Here is a 13811-nt window from a genome sequence, read left to right as displayed (position 1 = left end):
TCTCATGGGTCGCCTTGGCTTTTCAGTGAAGCCTAATGTTCTAGATATCTCAATTTCTTTCGGCTATTCTCGTAGTGGCTAAACCCCGCCTACCCCTAGAAACATCCCTTAAAATTCTCCGAAGTCGTTATCACAAATTTAATTATTTTATACTAGAGCAGACCCGTGAAAAATCACTCGATGTTTTCATTGTAGGATTCATGAGGCTGAAAGTATTCATAAAATATTTTTCTCAGGATCACATTTCGTTGAAAAACAACAAAAATATATATACTACCAATAAATTTTCTTTTTAGTATAATTATATTTTTTTGTTGACAATTTAGAGAGATTTCAGATATTAACCTTTCGTATGAACACCGTTGGTTTAAACTTGCAGAATCATTTTGTCAAGAATTTAAACAAAAGAAATTCATATTTAGAGTATTAATTAAGTAAAAATTAAATTGTTTTCTTATTTTACGTAGGTACTTTAACACTTGTCCGATTCACACGATCGTCAGTTCCAATTTTTAAAATTTCAAATAATATTAATTTGAGTTCATTGCATCATGCACAACAACACAGGCAACCGAAATTAGGAGTTGTAAATACTAGGTACTCTTTCAGTCGCCCTGGTAAAACATTCAGGATTTAAAAATTTGCTTGATATGGCTTTATATTTCATGGATACATCTGAATAGCAGAATCTCATTCCCCAACTACCTTCAGCTTCTTAACATTCCTCATATTGGGGTTTCCCTAGTTTCACTGGTTTTGGATAATTGGAACTCTTGTGTGGTAATCAAATAAATACGGACAAGATTTAATAAACCCATAGCGTTACATAATGAACCGATTATTCCGTTGAAAAGGTTTAACAAAGCTATTTTAGCAATTTCGGAGACGTGTTTGGGTATCGCGTTTCGGGTATTTATTGGATAACCAGCACCTCTGCCATAGGTCACCCCAAGTGGTTCGCTACGTTTGGTGTTTTAGCAGGGGTGTCCGGGTTCATAGGTGAGGTATGTTCAGATTGCGCCTTCTGCTTGGGGTGACCCTTTGACCTCTTTAACTAGTCTCTCTTGACCCATGCGCCTTGCGTCGCTAAGACTATTCGTCCGTCACTCCGGGACACACTAATCCCTAGATTCCTACCCACCACTCTTACCGTTTTCCTTCCCAAAAAATCCTGTCGTTCCTTTCCTTAAAAAAACCCACCTCACAGCATTCTCAAAGACAACGAAGGCCCTGAGGGAAATCATTTTCCTTAGGCCCTCCTGTGTGGGGTTAATATAAAAATACAAATCTACATTGCGGAAAAAACTTTGTGAATATCTAATATTGGAGATCGGTACATGGCAGTTTTGAAGAATGATGCACCCGGATAGCAGAAGGTCCCGAGTTCAAGCCCGAACTGCGCCAATACCCCTTTTCTTATAATTATTATTGTTTCAATATTTATCATCATTAATTTTGTCCTTCAGGTGCTTCAGGAATCGGTACTGTTTAATATTTGTTTAACTAGTACATGCTTAGCATATTGCTATATTTAATCTTCCAAACTCAAATGGATTATTAACTTCGCACAACTACATCTTACCCACTTGAGCAGCGTAAACTAACCCTGCTTAGTACTTAACCTGATTAGCATTTGTATGGATTTTGATTGATGATAGAATGTAAAGGCAAGTTTAATTGTATGTTTTGGTTGCTGTGATTGGCACCTTGAGGTTATGGCCACTGCTTCACAACTATAACGAAGGATCAGTAAATTCTTACAATATTGAAACAATAATTCAATTAAACTTTTCCACGTTATTATTTATGTATTTATATTATACGCCCATACGGGGTAAAGTGCCGAATTTTCATGAGGTGAGTCCACATGATGGTAGAAGTAAAAAAGAACGAAAAAAATTGAAATTCGGTAGTTTTTTTTCAACACAAACATATTTTTCCATACAAACAATTCAACTATTAAACCTGGAACTACCTTAAAACTTTGGAATTTCGTTAAAACTTGTGTCTCTTGTTTGCTTGTTAAATTGTCTCTATTCACGTTAGCCTCGGACACCGTGTATAATAATTTAATACAACATTATTGAAGAAATTATAAAAAATATTACATGCAAAATAATAATAATGCTAACATTAATATTTATTAATGAGGTATGATATTATAGCCTTCTTGTAACTTATTTCCGTTCCGTTGAACATATCTGTTATTTCTGACAAAGTATTGCCAACTGCAAACAATCTAGGTACATGCGAGTATCTAAATGACTAATTCCTGATATTGTTGGTTTAATTTAAAAAAAAAATAATGATACAGTACTTCTAGTTGATAAATGTAAGGTAAGTAGGCTAAATAAATCAGGGCTGTCTACGATTCCATTAGAAATTTAAAAAATAAATGTGAATTATAAATATGAACACCGCACAGTTATCCCGAACCAGCCGGTAAGACTATAGCTTCCTGAATCGAGGTATGTTGTGAGGCTAAATGTAGCGGAGAGGGAAAAGAGATGTTTGGAAGAATCTAGAAGTTAAGCTCGATATTTCGTATTGAAAAAGAAAATCAATTTTCATTTCATTGAAGTTTTGTTTGTAAAACAAATGAGTTTTCTTCTGTATAGTTAACATAAAATTTATCACGTGAAAAATGGTGACTATTTTTTGTTATTTTTATGTCTACATAATCCCATAATTCTTTCTTCTGTCATTTTTTCACGCCGAGGGCTTAGTCGGAAAAAGTCCACGAAAAATTTTAACTTTTTGCATAATTTATTCACTGCTACCCAACTAAAAAGAAACTTCCTTTATTCACAGCCTGCTTCATTTTTTCGTAATACCCTTTCCCTTTGGTTCTTGCTCCTTTATTCGTCCTTATGAAAGGGATTTTTCACGGTTATTAAAATTATCATAAAGGGAGGAAGTCCATTTAAAAGGACACACCAATGACACTATTTTTACAATGTTTTTGTTGTGAATAAAATCTGAATTTACGACAAAAATTAAAATTATTTCTATTTTGTGTAAAATATAAGTTAAATCGTAACGCCGTGTTTATCTTTTAAGCTGAAAATACTCGCATTTTACCAGTAGATTTTTTTTCATTTGTAATGTCTTTTAGCCGGCCTAAAAGCTTTTTCATAGCCCTCATTAATCTAGTATATATCAAAGTATGACCATTATCAAATAAGCTACCTGAAATTTTATTTATGTATTTTAGTAAACTAGTGAAACCGTCGCTGGTTCAATTCTCTGCTAGCTAAAAGTCCTCCGTAGTAGGAGTATTCCAAATATTCTCAGGTTGTTCTTAACCGGGAAATGATTTATTTTGAGAGCCAAATTTCTTGCCCGTGAAATATTAGGAAACCAAATTTGGTCCCAAACATCATATGAATTATGATCATATGACATTTGGGACCAAATTTGGTTTCCTAATAATTAACGGGTTAACAATAACCCCATTTTTAGAAGCCTGTTAAAACTAGGTATGTCGCATATAACTAAATATGTGTGGTACTTTATGGTACGCCGACGTAGCACAGGTTCCGTGTACCTGTCCGGCAATCAGAAGGTTCAATTCCCGTCGGCGGCATTTATTTTTTCTCTGAATATTTTTTCAATTCATATTTGTGTGTTCAGGCTAATAATTATACAATTGACTGAGCGTAGGGAAGTCCTGTTTTAGCTCGACCGTTTTTCATTTCGTTTAAAATGTCAAAAAAATATATTAAATTTCGATAACATTATTTTTTGACTAACTTATGTTTTAGTTACAAATCGAAGTACTTATGAATACCTATATCGATAATTTAAAAAAGTAACGACAAATATCGTCTGACATGCAAATAAAATACGCATTAAAATGGTTAACAGAGTGACGCCAACCACGAATTATTTGAAATGTCTTTAATAACTCTTGACAATTTGAAATCCAAACGATAGAATGGAAATTTCGGCGGTAAAGCGCATCTTGGCAGATGAGAACAGTACCGTTCTCACGGGAATGTTTTGACTTATTTAGTACTTCCTAATGTAATTTATGACAGCAAAATATTTTTGTTTTATGAAATAATTAGTAAAATAAAATGTATTTTAAAAATTTAAATAAATGTGTCTCGCGAGCCACAGCTTGCGGCCGTTGCAGCTCTGTTGTCTGGTGTTCGGAAATCTGAGAGGCATAGATATGCCTAGTAATAGTAGTTATATATTTGGAAACATGTTCGAAATCTATTTCATTAATTCTCAACAGAACAATAGAACAGCTGACCGAGCTCGAATACATAATAGAGTTGTGTTTATACAAACGCTTTGTAAAACGCACAAAAGTAAGAAATTTATCGATATTTTTTTGTTTATTTTGGCACTAGATTTTTTTTTAAATTTTAACTGTGTGTATGTATGAAATATATATTACATCATTTTATCAACAATCTTTAACCTTTTTGAAGGGTTTATTTATTTTTAAATAAAATAAATTTCATATTTTTATGAAATTTTATAATGGTTTTCCCACAATTCTCAATCCCTAGGCAATTCGATGACGCTTATTTCGCTGAAACTTTATTGACATTTTATTATTGTATGCAAATTGCGGTTAGTGCTTGATATTTTTACAATTTAAAAAAATGTTTTTGGCTTTCAAACCCTAGGAGAGTTGTTATTTACTGTCGATTCAAAAAGCGAACAAAGGAAATATGAAGTTATTTTTAAATATTGTTTAAAGAGTTTATTTCTGATTTAACCTGTTTGTTTAAAATCATTAATTTCTATGTTTGATACCCCTGATTTATTAAATGTAATCTCTTTTCATACTCCAAGCAGATCGGTTACAAGACAGTACCTACCATATTATTGTAGCAATTCTATATATAAGCCACCCAGTGAGGCCTACATTACTGGAAAACATAAATAGTAAAAAATAATGTACCAAATAAAATAAATAAATATCAACGTCCCAATATCACACTCCTATGCGACGGATTCAACAGCTAGGAAACAAATACTCCGATGTTGTTTATATATTTAGTACATCAATTTCAATATATAAGCATACCCTATTGAAGTTTTTTTCATCAAGTAGTGGAATATTTAAATAAAGGTATTTAATTTGACTAACACATAATAATTTTATCAACTGAAACAGAAAAAAATATTTTGGATTTTTTATGTTTTGTACCTGCATGCTGTGTATACCAGTTCAGTGATATTTTGACTTTATATTTATTTTTCTGCAATTGTTTTAAATAGTCGTTTCCTGCACTATTTTCGTGTATAATTTCGTTAATATTTTTTATTTATATGAATGTAAAAGCCTTTATAGACGTGAAATAAATAAATGAAATATTGCTTATCACTTTGTTATACATATTATTTTTTATTAAAGGTAAACATATGTTTAAAAGACAAGGTTTTATGCAAAGCACAAAGGATAACAAATTATTGTAAGCAATAATTATAAGCCTGAAACACAAATATAATATTTAAAAAATCTTACGAAAAAAAATAAATTTTAAACATGTAAAAAAATAGAATATTTAATTAAAAAAAAAGTAATATTTGACAAATCAAAATATTTCACCATTAAATGAAGATATAATGTATCTCGACGCCACCTAGTGAGAAATTAAGTATTTAACGATACTTTTCCTACAAACATAATCTTGGTTTTTTCAGCTAAAAAAAACAAAAAGCAATAATTGTTGAGTGAAATACTAGTATTAAATTATTTGACGGTTAAAAATATGCCGGCGTAGCACAATGGTTCCGTGCACCTGACCGGCAATCAGAAGGTGCGGGTTCAATTCCCGTCGGCGGCATTTAATTTTTCTCGGAATATTTTTTCAATTTATATTTGTGTTTCAGCATAATAATTATTGCTTATGTTATATAATTGACTGAGCGTAGCGATGTCCTGTTTTAGCTCGACCGTTTTGAATTTCGTCTTTCTGTAAATTAGTTTGTAAGTTCCGTATCCGGTTCAAGATGTTGGTCATTTTAATTGTTCCTTAATGGTTCTTTTTTCAAATGTGCAATCGTCGTGTTTATTTGAAATATCTTATTAGCATTTTTTTCAATATTATGTTAGTTAACTTACCTATCTGAAAAATGATTTAAAAAGCATTGTCATTGAGATAGTGACGTTTCTTTGGACGAATTGTATTATTTCTTATTTGAAATAATTTTAAAAAGTTACATAAGAAGTACGGTTATTAATTAAGTACGTAGGTATTTAAGTAGATACTTTCAAATCATATGATTTTAGAGAAATTTTCGTTTTTATTTATTAAATAAGAGTAAATTAGATACACACTTTTTTAGAAGCGAGATCTACTTGTTCATAGAACTACTAGTTTAGATAAGACTAGGGTAGATTAAATGTTGAAAAGAGGGAAGTAATTTATGGTGAAGCTTTATTGAAAAGCACTATTCCTTGAGATAAGGATAATTATTATTATAATTTATGATTGTTTATAGCGCCATTGTTAAATCCATAGAACGCAATCCGGAGGTTCAAGATTTTAGATACCTGAATTGTGATTACTAGCCAATTTAGCGCAATTGTCAATTCTAGTCATTGAACCTTCTTGCGGTAAATTGGACTTATTCAAATTACTTTAAATCTTATAAGCTTTTTTTTGATCTCAGTTATCAAGGAGCGTTATCCCTTTTTCATTACAAACATCATGTTGGCATAATAACGGACCCTCATGAGTTTTCACCAAATTGAAAAGCATATAACAATGCCTTAAAAAATATGGCTCCCGTATATTTATTCAAACGCTTTCCCGAAACCGAATACAATGCATGATCCCTTGCTTTTTATACCTTATAAAAAATCTGCTTCAAAACGTTCATGTGGAAAAATCCGTATTAAGATTATGGGATTCTTTTTTTGTTCCTTTCTGAGGAAATGGGCGGGGAAACATCCTTCCTCCGCCCTGATGAGAAATGAAGCATGTTTTCGGGACCAAAGGTTCTGTGACTATAAGTATGGAAAACGAAATCTAAGGTACATATTCCTTTATTTATCTCACATATGTTTGCTTGAATAAATATACGTTTGCAGCCTTCTAAATTAATTTTTCAACACAATTTATATATCTTTAATTATATGGAAGTATTATGGCTCGGAACATTGAATTTATGAAAAAATATCAGTTTAAAACAATAACAATTAACACTAACTTAAAAAGGTACCACTTTAAAAAAAAAAAAAATAACGTTTCATAGTAAAAGTAGTTTTCACAGTTTGAATTTTTAAAATCCTACAAAAATCATTATAATTTGGCGCGGTTCGCCTTAATTACTTCTAACGTTTCTCAGTTTTGTCAAATCGTTGGGCTATTCCCACATGGGTGGGTATGAAATCAAAAAATCACAAAATAAATAATTTGCAGGAATTAAAAAATAAATGCTTTGTAACTTGCCATATTCTCACTCCCTCCAGACGGATGGGAGCAGTTGGGTTTCTTGCGCGTTATTTTTTAAAATAAAATAAACTCCCACATAAGCGAGGGCGGAGCATTCAGCACAAATATAGCATTCAGCAGAAACATCGCATTCAGCACAAACACATCATTCAGCAGAAAAATAGCATTCAGCACAAACGTAGCATGCAGAGAGATTCTGTCACATGATATTTTCACTTTTTCTAATGTGACGATTTATCCCACAAATCTGAAACCTTTCACAGTCCGTGGTATCTCTAAGCATCTTAACACCGGATATCGTTTTGGCAATAATAATACCCTAAGTAACTCAAACTAGTTACTTGTTATCAGCCGTAACTTAGTCCAGAGTTATTATGAAATATAATACCTAGTTCCCAGTTCCTAGACTTGAAATTGAGATCAATAGGTTAACAGTGATGCTGCACCACTCAGGAGGTAGCAGGGGTATCATAATAGAATGTGCCCCCCTATCCCAAGTATTTACTGCCTTATAAATGCAAGAGCACGGACGGACCAGAGATGCTAATGCTAGGCGTTGGCCCAGTTAGGGGTTGGAAATGTGTTTGCATTTCGAGAAAATTCCGAATCGTTATTCTACCGAAGTAAATTTGAATAACGTTATACGAATTAAATTGGGATTTATATATGTTAAAAAGTGGGCAATTGATTTATTGTATTTAAGAAATCAGCGTTAGATTAAAATCATTACCAAAAAAATATTTTAAATTTAACGTAATAATATATTAGTGAATTTTTTATCCTAATAAAGAAACCGTCAGTTTTGAAACATGTTGAAATATTTTTATTAAATAGTGGTGTAAACAAGTCAGTTTGTTAGGTTTTGAAATATATTAGAGATAGATACATAGCGGAACAAATATATGTGTTGCATATTTCTGGTTGATATCTGCCTGCATTTATTTACTACTTTAACGTTTTTGTAAGTACGAAAAGTAAAGATATAATTATAAACAATATAACTACTCTCGCGGGAACGGCGACACGGGCGCTAACTCCGGACTAGGTACGAAAGATAAAGAATTCCTCTAGGCACACTTCAACCTTGTTAACAGGGACGATACATCTGGCTATTAGTTATCAGGTATTAAGCCTAGAACTCCTTTAAGACCCCGCAGGAATGGACTACACATCTTGAGCTCACGACCGGCTCGTGATCTCTGCTTGCTTCAAAGCCGTGCACTCGCTTTTATAGGCCGCCCGTGGTACATCATCATTCGGCAGGTAGCGGGGAGCCGGCTACTGATTAGATGATTTATTTTCGTTTCCAATATGAGATTTACAACGACCTCCGTTTGTATATAAGGATGTCGTATTAGGTGTGAACGAGAAAGTATTGAGTTTTATCGAGTGTTTCATCTGGTTACATTACATTTAACAAGAAGCGTTTCATATTTTCTTGTTTGTGTAGCCTACCTATATGTTCAAAGCACTGCAGTTCGCACTTTTTGCCGGTGTTTTTTCTTCAATTTCCTTATATTTGAAATTCCCATTCTTGTCATGACCTTTCTGTTTGTTATTCGGTCTGTCTAGGGAATTCACACCATACGGCGATACATTCAGAGTTCAAAGGATTTCAATTTATTTTCTGTTGCTTCTGCTGTCCAAGTTTCTATTCCGTGCAGAGTATTGAAAAGCATCTGGCCATTCTCAAACGGAATAGGAGATTGATGTCTCTGCTATAGAGCACCATCTTCATACTTCTAATGTATTCAAGCCACACTACATGTGTCCTTTTTTGAATTGATCAACAAGCCAAACTCCCAAAACTTTCTAAGCTAGTAGCTTGTGTATTTTAAATTTTTATACTAAACCAAAAGCAAAATTTCACTATCAAATCACAATCAATCTAAAAAATCACACTATCCGAACGTTTCCATGAGAAAGAAAACAGTTATGATATTTGAGTCGTTGCCTTGCAAAACCCGAACTGGAAATTTCTGCTGGTTCAGATGCATTCACACAATTGTTTAAGGGTTCACATACCCCGGCGCGCGCTGTAGAGCAAGTAAATTTGAACAATTATTTTAAAAGTTTATGGTGAAAAAAAAATTGTTGATTTCAACTAGAAACGAGAAATATATCAACACACCGATAATGTGTTGATATATTTTCATAAAAGTAGTATATAATCTACCAAAAGTGTTTTTTTTTCCAAATAGCTAGGTATATAGGTATACGCAGAGAAATGTTTTTTTTTTTAATTCTGCCTATCGGCTACTGCGGCACACTATAGGTTAAAACGGCCCCAATCTTTAACCAGAACCGGCTCAGTTAATTATTTCGTCCTATTAATTTCCTATTTTATTTGTCCGGGGTTTATTTATTTTTCATTTACAATGGACGTTTTGTTTTAATCTTACGCTCGGCGATTAGTGTTTGAGCAGTTGACTATTCAATCAAAAGTGTATATAATAAAATAAATAAATAAAATTAAAAAAAAATTTTCGATGGGCATAAATTAAAATGATTAATTAAAATGACCGATTTACGTTGGAAATAAATTAAAATATAATAACGAATTTGCCTTATAAAAATAAAAATAAAATTACCTAAAAAACGCTTTTTCACATATCATATTTATATGGTTGGGTTGGGTTATGTGAGAATTTTATTTAATCTATTAATTAAGTTTTAAAAATCAAAAGTTGCCTCTGAAATCTTGAAAAATTGAATTCTTAAATGGCCTACCTATACTTAATAGTTTGAAACACACATGAATAAAATTAATTAAAATCCGAAATTAATTTAAAAAAATGAATAAGGCCACACAGCCATATTCCAGTGACTTGGATAAATAATAAAACACCACAACCATTAGGTAAAGACAAATATCACAGCGCTTACACCTATTTATCACATCATGTATCGTGTTCATCATCAGACGTAACAATCTGAAAATTAATAAAAAGTAGGTAGTATTTATTGTCTCCCTTTAGTCGACTTGATTCCCCGGAAAACGGGGCATAGGCAGGGCGCTCAAGCCCAATCGATAGAGACCTGCTTTAAATTCCGGGTGTCGTTCCGTTCGGGCTTGTTTTTTTTTGTCCGGGGGTGAGAATAATATTTGTACAGATGTAAGGCAGCCACGATTTTAAGAGATCGCAGGCATTTATGTGAGGCTTTCCGCATAGAAATGCGGCTTTTCTGCCGATATGCTCGAAATCGTACTGTATTTGTTCGCCGTCATATTATGTTATGATTCCATAGATATTTTGCTTAATGTGGGACTTTTTTGGGTCTATTATCAATTCGATGTTTCGAACCTTGTTAACGTAGCTTTAGCTATAAAGCCTACGGCCTTATTCAGCTTTTCATTTCAATATCGAGTTAGCGTACTGAAAAATTCATTGTGTATATTATTATTGATCATATTATAATACGATTCCCCAGATCTTTTTGTGTAATGTTGAAATTTCTAGTGCCAATTATCAATTTTACGTTTCGAACCTCGAACGTAGTATTAGCAACAAAGCCTGAGGACTTATTCTGTCAGCTTTTAATTCTGGAATAAGATCATTGAAGTTAAATCTGGAAATAACACGGTCTTTATTTGCGAGAATATTGTTTTCCCCAACTTTTTTTATAATTTTCTGGTATGTAGGTATATATTGACTATTTGCGCTTTTAAATCTTTTTAATGTAGCACGAAATATAGCCCAGCGATTGTTGGATAGTAACACTGCCTACATATTATCTTTGTCTATTATCTATGTCCAGATTGTCTTTGCTTCTGGACTTGTTCCTGTCAAGTACTTGTTAAACGATTGTCAATAAGAATGGTTTATTTATTAAACTCAATACAATTATAATCGTATTCTTATTTCACCACAGTATAACGTTGGCTTTTCAATCTATATAAATTCGTTTGTTCAAAATCTTAAATCTACGAAAGTTGTTCCCCGATGACGCTGAAAATTTCAAAGTTTATTCCTATTAGTGGTTTGAATGTAGAATAAGTCGGGGTATAACTTAACGCAATATCTATGCACCGAAATGAGATAAAGTCAATGTAATGTAGTTTTTTAGCAATAACATTGTGGTGTACAGTAGTAGAATGGTTTGAGAAGTCGGAGACGCCCGATAAAGACATTAGCAATAGCCAAGCAATGCGGGGTCCGCTAGTCTAGTATGAAAGTGACTTAAAGTGGTTTGATCTGTGGTTTAAATGTCTAATTAGGTATTAAGCCTAACTTATTATTATATGTAACTTCGTTCGAACATTAAGGACGGTTTGTTTCACAGAATTTGAACAATTCATCAAATTTTAAAGTTAATTTTCAAGTTTTGTGTGAATTCTATTAAAGTTCTCTCATTATTTCGGTTCTGTGACGCAACTGGCCAACAATAATAATAATAATAATTGGATAATTTGTAGAGCGCCGTTTTTGTGAAAAATCACCTCAAGGGTGCTGTACAATTTATTTCCTAGGATCTACATTTGTTATTTAGACCAACTGTGCCAACGCGAGGTTCGTCATCCGTTCAGGTATGTGTCTGCCGCCAATATAGCGCTGACATGTGTCTGCTGCCAATAAAGAGCGCTGACACAACATCCTCACATAGATAACAAACCTTGGCAGCACCGCTGTGACGTTCGACGAAGACAGAAGATGGAGACTCTGCTGATATATTAAAACAGAACTTGAATTAAACTTTCAACTAAACTTGAAAATTACCTTTAATTTTTATTTTGTATCTATAAATTATTACAATTTTGTGAACCATTTCTTTTAACCACCGCTCTCGCTTGGTTACGGTTGAAACAATTGAGTTTTAGGAGGCAGGCGCAGATTTTTTTATGAAATCTATATTTGCTCTCCAGAAATTATTTTTTGTCTGTTAATTATTTTTATGATATCTCTGTACAATTGTAGACATGATGTTTTAACAACTGATTTTTATCAATTCCCCAATAATTTCTAAGATTCTCATAAAAATATAATGATTGAGCAATTATGAATAACTCTTATTAAATCAAGGAACGTCCGTAGTTATTACGAGTATTGCCCGTTGTGATGAAACGTTTTGTTTTTTCGCTCGTTATTTCCATTCGTATTCGTGTAAATTGCTAAGAGCAATTTATTCAAATGAAATATCCAAACTTGTTTGAAAATAGAGCGAAGAGTTTTTCAATATGCCTTCAGTTTCCAGTCTCCCAATCAACACTGCGACTCTACCAAAGAGAAAATTATTCCAGTGTATTTTTTCTAGTGGAAATATTTTCCGATTGACTGAACTTTCAGCATTTTGTGAATTTGCCTCTGCATTTTCCGGTCCTCTGACGAATTCTTACCTTGCGACTGTTTCAAAATCTGATTTAACTTTGGCCTGTATTTAACCGAGATTTGAAGATTAAATATTTGCATTTTGTCACCCAAAAAAATACTTCACATATTCACATATTTTAAATACCCCAATTTTTATTATCCTTATATCAGATTGATAGTCCAATATTAGGATATCGCCCCCAAGAATAATTTTCTGGCAGCAAAATATAATCTGTAAAAACGCTTTTTGATGAGATAATTTCTGTGATCAAATAATCAATTTTAACATTTTTGATTTTCAAATATTCGTAAACGATCGATCCATACATGATAAATTAGTTAACCTGTACTACGAAAACAAAAAATATATACTTACTATATTATATAAGTGAACAACTTTGTGTGTCTAATATACCATAAGACAATTTTTTAACTGAAAATTTAAAAGCCAGGATAAATATTTTTTGACCAGCCTTCCCTTTCATTAATTTTGCTGATAAAATTTGAACTATTATATTAAACCTTCCGATACTTCCGATGATTATGAGAATAAAGTCGTTTAAAAATTGATCCGATTAATTGAAAAACCATTTTTAAAATTCAGTTTCAGTGAAGTGGGGCACAATTATTACTACCTGTGCCGCGTAGTGCCGTACTTTCGGTGGATGTGATAACTAGATTCAGTGTCTCGACCAAGTATGGAGATTTTTTTCATGCTTGGTATAAGTGTGCTACTGTATCAACTGCTGGACTTCATACGGAATAACAGTTGGTGTTGCTCGAACCCGGAGCCCGAAGATTTGGAGTGTCTGACAGTTGATCCAGAAGTGTTCAGTGTTTGCCTGCAGATCGAAGAACCGGAGAAGATAAATAAATAAGAAGTATATAAGTCGATAGAACGAGTAATTTTAAATCGTTTGATTGCTTTTAAGTGGAAATATTTTGGTTGCCTATAAATGAGTGATAAAGAACGCATTGGATAATGCAGATATTTTGACGTAGATTCAGTAGAACTATTCATATTATGCAAATAATGAATTATAAGAATAATTTTATAAATTATTTATTGCGTTCAGTA

At 32.6% G+C, this 13811-nt stretch overlaps 1 protein-coding gene across 13 annotated transcripts in view; it reads left to right on the top strand.

The window, feature by feature from the left end:
* Positions 1-13535: 13535 nt before the first annotated feature.
* Positions 13536-13811, top strand: part of rg (A kinase anchor protein rugose) — a 941488-nt gene continuing 941212 nt past the window's right edge. For all 13 annotated transcript variants that reach the window (XM_089644600.1, XM_089644594.1, XM_089644593.1 and 10 more), the window contains exon 1: positions 13536-13614. The gene's annotated coding sequence lies outside the window, so the exon portion shown is untranslated. The remainder of the gene's footprint in view (positions 13615-13811) is intronic.

This window comes from Hesperophylax consimilis, chromosome 21 (assembly GCF_061612785.1).
Source record: "Hesperophylax consimilis isolate HC1 chromosome 21, BYU_Hcon_1.0, whole genome shotgun sequence".
Lineage (NCBI taxonomy): Eukaryota > Metazoa > Arthropoda > Insecta > Trichoptera > Limnephilidae > Hesperophylax > Hesperophylax consimilis.
The sequence above is the reverse complement of the archived record's forward strand: the minus strand, read 5'-3'. Positions and strand labels throughout refer to the sequence as shown.